Raw genomic sequence first — 6,031 nt, 5'->3', positions numbered from 1 at the left:
AGTTTGGACACCCCTGTCTTAGTGAGAACAAAAACATATTAGCAGAAGTAGTAGTAAAAGTAGTAATTGTGCTTTCTTGCTAGTACAGCTTTCTACGTGTTGATAGGAACTAGGAGGCTGGGACAAGGTGAATTGACTCTTCCTCCCAAAGTTGAACTTGGAATTTTAAACTAAAAAAATTAAAACGATTTAATTTAATTTAATACATTAAAATTTCAGATGCCTTTTTAAAAATTGACAGTTAATTCTTGTGATTATATTGGATGCATTGTGCATTCTAAGCAAACGTGAGAGCTCCTTCATCGTTTGATTTCATAGCATGGACTCTTTCCTGAAATTTTCCAGATTGGCTTCTTAGTCCATCCTTGACCCAGATAACCAGGCCAGCAGAAACAATTGTGAGACAAAAAGCAGAGAGCATTGCAGCTACAGCTGAGGTTTTCATATTAGCTTTAGACAGTACTATAACTGGAGGTGGCCCACTGTCGATGCTACCTCCATAGCCTTTATATCTACAGTCTGGAGGGGCCCATCCAACATCACAGTGACAGTGTTTGAGAGTGTTACAAATTCCACGATCGTGGCACATTGTGACATTACAGTCATATTTCAGAATGGACACATTGACACAACTCCCCTCAATGCACAACGTGTTATTGCCACAAGGAGTACCATCTCTCACTGCTCCAATATCATTTACCTTCATCCCAGTGTGGTAGTCAGTACCCCAGCACTGATTATCTCCAGTGGAAGTATGAATTATTGTAGTGTGGTCCTCCAAAGAAGGAATTTTTTCACTTTTACACTGGATACGGCCACACAGGCTATCCCCAGTATCACATTTCTTGTAAATTCCATGTTTAAGGCCACAGTTGCCAAAGTGATCACCCTTTTTATTCACTTCTATGAAGCAAACTTCAGAAGCGGCTGTTGCTCCACTACCGAATATCATTTTGCACTGCATATCGTGAGTCACGCACTTCCCATGATAACAATACACACCATCATTGCACACGGCACGATCTTGCACATGCACATCTTCTGGACAGTGCTCTGAAGTCCCATTGCAATATTCAGGGAGATCACAACTGCTAATCTTCTCTCTGCAAACAGTTCCACGTTGACGATACTGGCAGTTAGCACAGCACAGTCCAAAGGCACAAACAGCCGCAGGGCGCAAGCGACAATTAGCTTGGCAGCAGGGATCTGACTTGCATTGTGTTTCTGACCCACAGTCACACTGCTCTCCCATTTCCACTCGTTTGTTACCACAGGATTCAAACTTAAATGTTGTGTTAGTGTCTGGTGGGACAAGTAAACACCCGGTATTTCTATAATGGAAATAATCCTTGTAACTGCAGACACTAAATTTATCAGTCTCTGCTGCATGGGGTGCCATAATGCATTCGCTCTTTTCACAATGACAAAATTGTCCATCATGTTGCATTCCAAGAACGTGTCCCAGTTCATGGGTAAATATGACAGACATATAAAACAAACTGGGTGTTCTCTAGAATTCAATAGCACTTGCCCCGTAATTGTTACTTATAATTCCTATATATGCAAGTCCTACTGTTATCCCAAAATCTTTATAAGCAAATAAGTGAGCAACATCATTCTTTAAAGTATTAAGTAAATGTTTTCTTCTCCATTCATTAAATGATAAAAGTGTGTCATCTGCTATATGGGTAATGTGTATGAGATTTTTTTGTGACCATATCACTAAGCCTGTTATTGACAGATGAACAGAAAGTGGATCATAGAATGAATTTGCAGTGTGAATAATATCTAGAACTTGCATCGTAATAAAAGATTCATTGCTGTGAAACTTCAAATATTTTTCATGATCAATTACAATTGCTACCTCCACATATTTCGTATGTGGCCACCAGGATTTTCCAAAAGCTTCTTTGTTTCCATCCCCATAATTGAATGAAGGTAACCTTCTATCAGATTAAGAGCAGCAGGGAGTTGAGAGTTGGTTTATATGAATATGTTGTTCTCTTTGTCTGTCTGTTTCTCTCTCTATCTCTGAATGTGTCTGTGTGTGTGTGTGTTTTACAGTGTGTGAGGAATTGGTAGATGGCTACACAGATGACACTGAGAGCTAATGTTTCCAGTAGGATAAAAATCTAAACAGCAATTTATTTCAAACAGATTAATCATAGTAGAACTGATGAGAAAAGTTATAACTGAATAACACAGAGGCCCATGTCGGAGATATCTTTCTCCAGTAGTCATTGAGTTTGCTTCTCCATCTTTCCTTGACATCCAATGTACTGTTGGCTTAGCTGTCTATTGGTCAATGTATCTGCATCTCATATATGCTTCATTTACAAGCCTATCCTGGAGAGTTCTCGTCAGTGGCCGGTTGATGATCACTGCAGGTCAATCCAGAAGCAGACTCAATCAGCAGCTTCAGATGATTCTAAAGTTCTTTTAAGACTTCACTCAAGGGTTAATAAAAGTATTTATTGGGCTACAGAGAAAACCACCTATCATTGTATCTGTAGCAGTTTTTTCAGTCAATGGCTTTGGTAAGAGAGGAGCAAGCAGTTTTTCATTAATCCTGAAAATAAATTCTCTGACTTTCAGAGAGAAGACACTAGTTGATCTATTATGATGACTGACTGCACTAATTCTTAGTGAGAATAAAAATATTTCAGCAGAAAAATGAAGAAGTAGTAAAAAACTAATGGTGGGTTTTAATTGCGCTTTCTTGCTACTATAACTTTCAGCATGTTAATAGAAACTAGGAACCATAAGACTGGGACAAGCTGCCTCTGAATTATCTCTTCCTTCCACTTTGAACTTAGAGTTTTGAGATCTAAAAAAAACTATTTATTATTATTTAGAAACGAGAGATTTGCTGGAACTCTACTTTACATAGATCAGGGGGTTTCTTCCCCTCCAAAGTAGCCAAATTCCCCCAAAAAAATGTGTCTGGGGAGGCATCTTTAAACAATGAAATTTTAGAAGTCTTTGTTTTTCAAATTGATTGTTAATTCCTGTGCATATACCGAATGGGTTTTTCATTCTTACCAAAGATGAGTTACACTGTGTTCCTTCATCTTTTGATTTCGTAGCATGAATTCTTCCCTGAAAATTTCCAAATTTATTTCTCAGCCCATCCTTGAGCCAGATAAACAGACCAGTACAACAATTGTGACACAAAAAGCAGAGAGTTTGCAGCTACAGCTGAGGTTTTCATTTCAGCTTTAGCCTGTACTGAAAGTGGCCCACTGTCAATGCTACCTCCAGAGCCGTTACTTCTGCAGTCTGGAGGGGCCCATCCAACATCACAGTGACAGTGTTTGAGAGTGTTACAAACTCCATGATTGTGGCACATTGTAACATTACAATCATATTTCAGAATGGACACATTGACACAATTACCCTCAATGCACAACATGTTATCGCCACAAGGAGTACCATCTCTCACTGCTCCAATATCATTTACCTTCATCCCAGTGTGGTAGTCAGTACCCCAGCACTGATTATCTCCAGTGGAAGTATGAATTATTGTAGTGTGGTCCTCCAAAGAAGGAATTTCTTCATTTTTACACTGGATACGGCCACACAGGCTATCCCCAGTATCGCATTTCTTGTAAATTCCATGTTTAAGGCCGCAGTTGCCAAAGCGATCACCCTTTTTATTCACTTCTATGAAGCAAACTTCAGAAGCGGCTGTTGCTCCACTACCGAATATCATTTTGCACTGCATATCATGAGTCATGCAGTTCCCATGATAACAATACACGCCATCATTGCACACGGCACCATCTTGCACATGCACATCTTCTGGACAGTGCTCTGAAGTCCCATTGCAATATTCAGGGAGATCACAACTGCTAATCTTATCTCTGCAAACAGTTCCACGTCGACGATACTGGCAGTTAGCACAGCACAGTCCAAAGGCACAAACAGCCGCAGGGCGCAAGCGACAATTAGCTTGGCAGCAGGGATCTGATTTGCATTGTGTTTCTGACCCACAGTCACACTGCTCTCCCTTTTCCACTCTTTTGTTACCACAGGATTGAAACTTAAATGTTGTGTTAGTGTCTGGTGGGACAAATAAACACCGAGTGTTTCTATGGCGGAAATAATCCTTAAAACTGCAGTTACTAAATTTATCAGTCTCTACTGCTTGGGCTGCCATAATGCATTTACTCTTTTCACAATAACAAAATTGGTCATCATGTTCCATTCCAAGAATGTGTCCCAGTTCATGGGCAAATATTTCAGAAATTAAAAACAAACTGGTAGTTCTATAGGATTCAACAGCACTTGCCAAGTAACTACTACATATAGTTCCAACAAAAGCAAGTCCTAGTGTTCTCCCCAAATACTTATATGTAAATAAGTGACCGACATCATTTTTTAAAATTTTAAGCAGATGGTCTGTTCTCCAATTATTAAACCTTAAAAGTGTGATACGTGCTGCGGAGGTAATGTCTATGGGGTTGTTTTGTGACCAGATCACTAAGCCTGTTATTGACAGATGAACAGAAAGTGGCTCATAGAATGAATTTGCAGTGTGGACAATATCTAGAACTTGCATCGTAATAAAAGATTCATTTCTGTAATACCTCAAATATAGTTCATAATCAATCACAATTGCCACTTTAACATATCTTGTATGTGGCCACCAGGATTTTCCAAAAACTTCTTTGTTTCCAAGATTCTCTGTTTCAGGAATTATGTCCTCTTGATGGCTCTGCTGTTTCTCTCCTACTCCACAAGTCATTTGGACAGCCCCTTCCTCTACTTCTAACCGAAAAACCACGTGTTGAAAGGTAGAAGATTCCTGGACTGGTTCAATTTCATAGGTCTTATTTTCCATTTGCAAGAGACCTCTCAGGCCTCCTGAACATGTACTGAGGGTGACTCGAGAAGGGGACTTTCTCTGAATAAATCCTTGGTAGAAACAATCATCCTTGATAAAAGGATGATCCACCTGGAGATTTCCTGCTGTATCATAGGTAAAGACAGGAAAGACCTTAGGGATCAAGTTCCTTCTTTGCCTGAGGAATACCACATGGGGACTTCCTTCAATGGGCAGGAGGTAGCTCACATCCTGGGGTTCTTCTTGCCCATACTTGGGAGACAGCTTCCTTGGGATGATCACGTCGTAAGACGCATATCTGAAGCCCTGAGGAGGTGCCTGTCCAGAAGCTGCATTTTGGATGATCTTAAGCAACATCACACTCAACAATGACAGACAGGTACTCATTTTTGCAGAACGAAGGTAGGAATTGACCTTGTTCTGGAAAAGGAGGAGAGAGAGGGAGGGAAGGAGGAGGGCGAGACAGACAGATTGACTTAGGGTTTTGAATTTGAAGATTTGAAAATGAGGATTCTGAACATACCAGTAGCAACAGAAATGCAATAGATTTTTGGAATGGAGGCGGAGTTTAAACAACCAATGCAGAATAACTACTGTTCATATCCTAGTGCTTTCTAACAGTAATAAACTAATTTTTTTTCTAGTTGGCTCAAGGTGTGAATTGAAATTCAATAATTTGAGTGGATATTGAAGTAGCCTATCACACCAGGTGACGTGTGGCTGTGTAAGAGCTCAAAATCAATAACCCGCTGAACCTTCTGATTTCTAATTCATGTTTATTTGGCTATTCCTCCTTTCCTCCAGATCATCTTTGGCTATAAAAGGATCTGACGCTCTTTCATACCAAGTGGCTCAGTCTTTGCTGCAAGAATGTTTACAACTATTGGAGAGTGGAGGAGAATCTATTAAAGACCACAAGGTTGCAATCTTAGCCCAAATGTTGAGTATATCCATGTTAGACAGGCAGGGTTATGAAATAGTATTTGCTGGGGGACTGTATATCATTAAGAAAAATGGACATATATGTGCAAGAGGAATTGAAAAGGATTGTCTATATTCTGGGTATGCAAGAGAATAGTTGTGCACTTGTACTTAAGAATGCTCCTACACATGACAATTGTATACACCTGTTACATAGAAGATTGGGGCATGCAAGTTTTAAAGTATTGAAGATGATGTCAGAGC

The 6,031-nt window shown here is 39.8% G+C and overlaps 2 pseudogenes across 2 annotated transcripts; both read right to left on the bottom strand.

Moving 5' to 3' along the window:
• Nucleotides 1–277: 277 nt before the first annotated feature.
• Nucleotides 278–2,213, bottom strand: LOC309387649 (disintegrin and metalloproteinase domain-containing protein 20-like; annotated as a pseudogene). Its single transcript has 2 exons — nt 2,194–2,213; nt 278–1,946 (listed from the first exon to the last, which is right to left on the bottom strand). The product of its transcript is annotated as a disintegrin and metalloproteinase domain-containing protein 20-like (transcript).
• Nucleotides 2,214–2,295: 82 nt separating this feature from the next.
• Nucleotides 2,296–5,233, bottom strand: LOC309387591 (disintegrin and metalloproteinase domain-containing protein 21-like; annotated as a pseudogene). Its single transcript has 2 exons — nt 3,057–5,233; nt 2,296–2,381 (listed from the first exon to the last, which is right to left on the bottom strand). The product of its transcript is annotated as a disintegrin and metalloproteinase domain-containing protein 21-like (transcript).
• Between the last annotated feature and the right edge of the window lie 798 nt (nt 5,234–6,031).

This window comes from Natrix helvetica (genome assembly GCF_964273705.1).
Source record: "Natrix helvetica genome assembly, chromosome: 1".
Taxonomy (NCBI): Eukaryota; Metazoa; Chordata; class Lepidosauria; order Squamata; family Natricidae; genus Natrix; species Natrix helvetica.
This window is presented reverse-complemented; position numbering and strand designations above follow the sequence as displayed.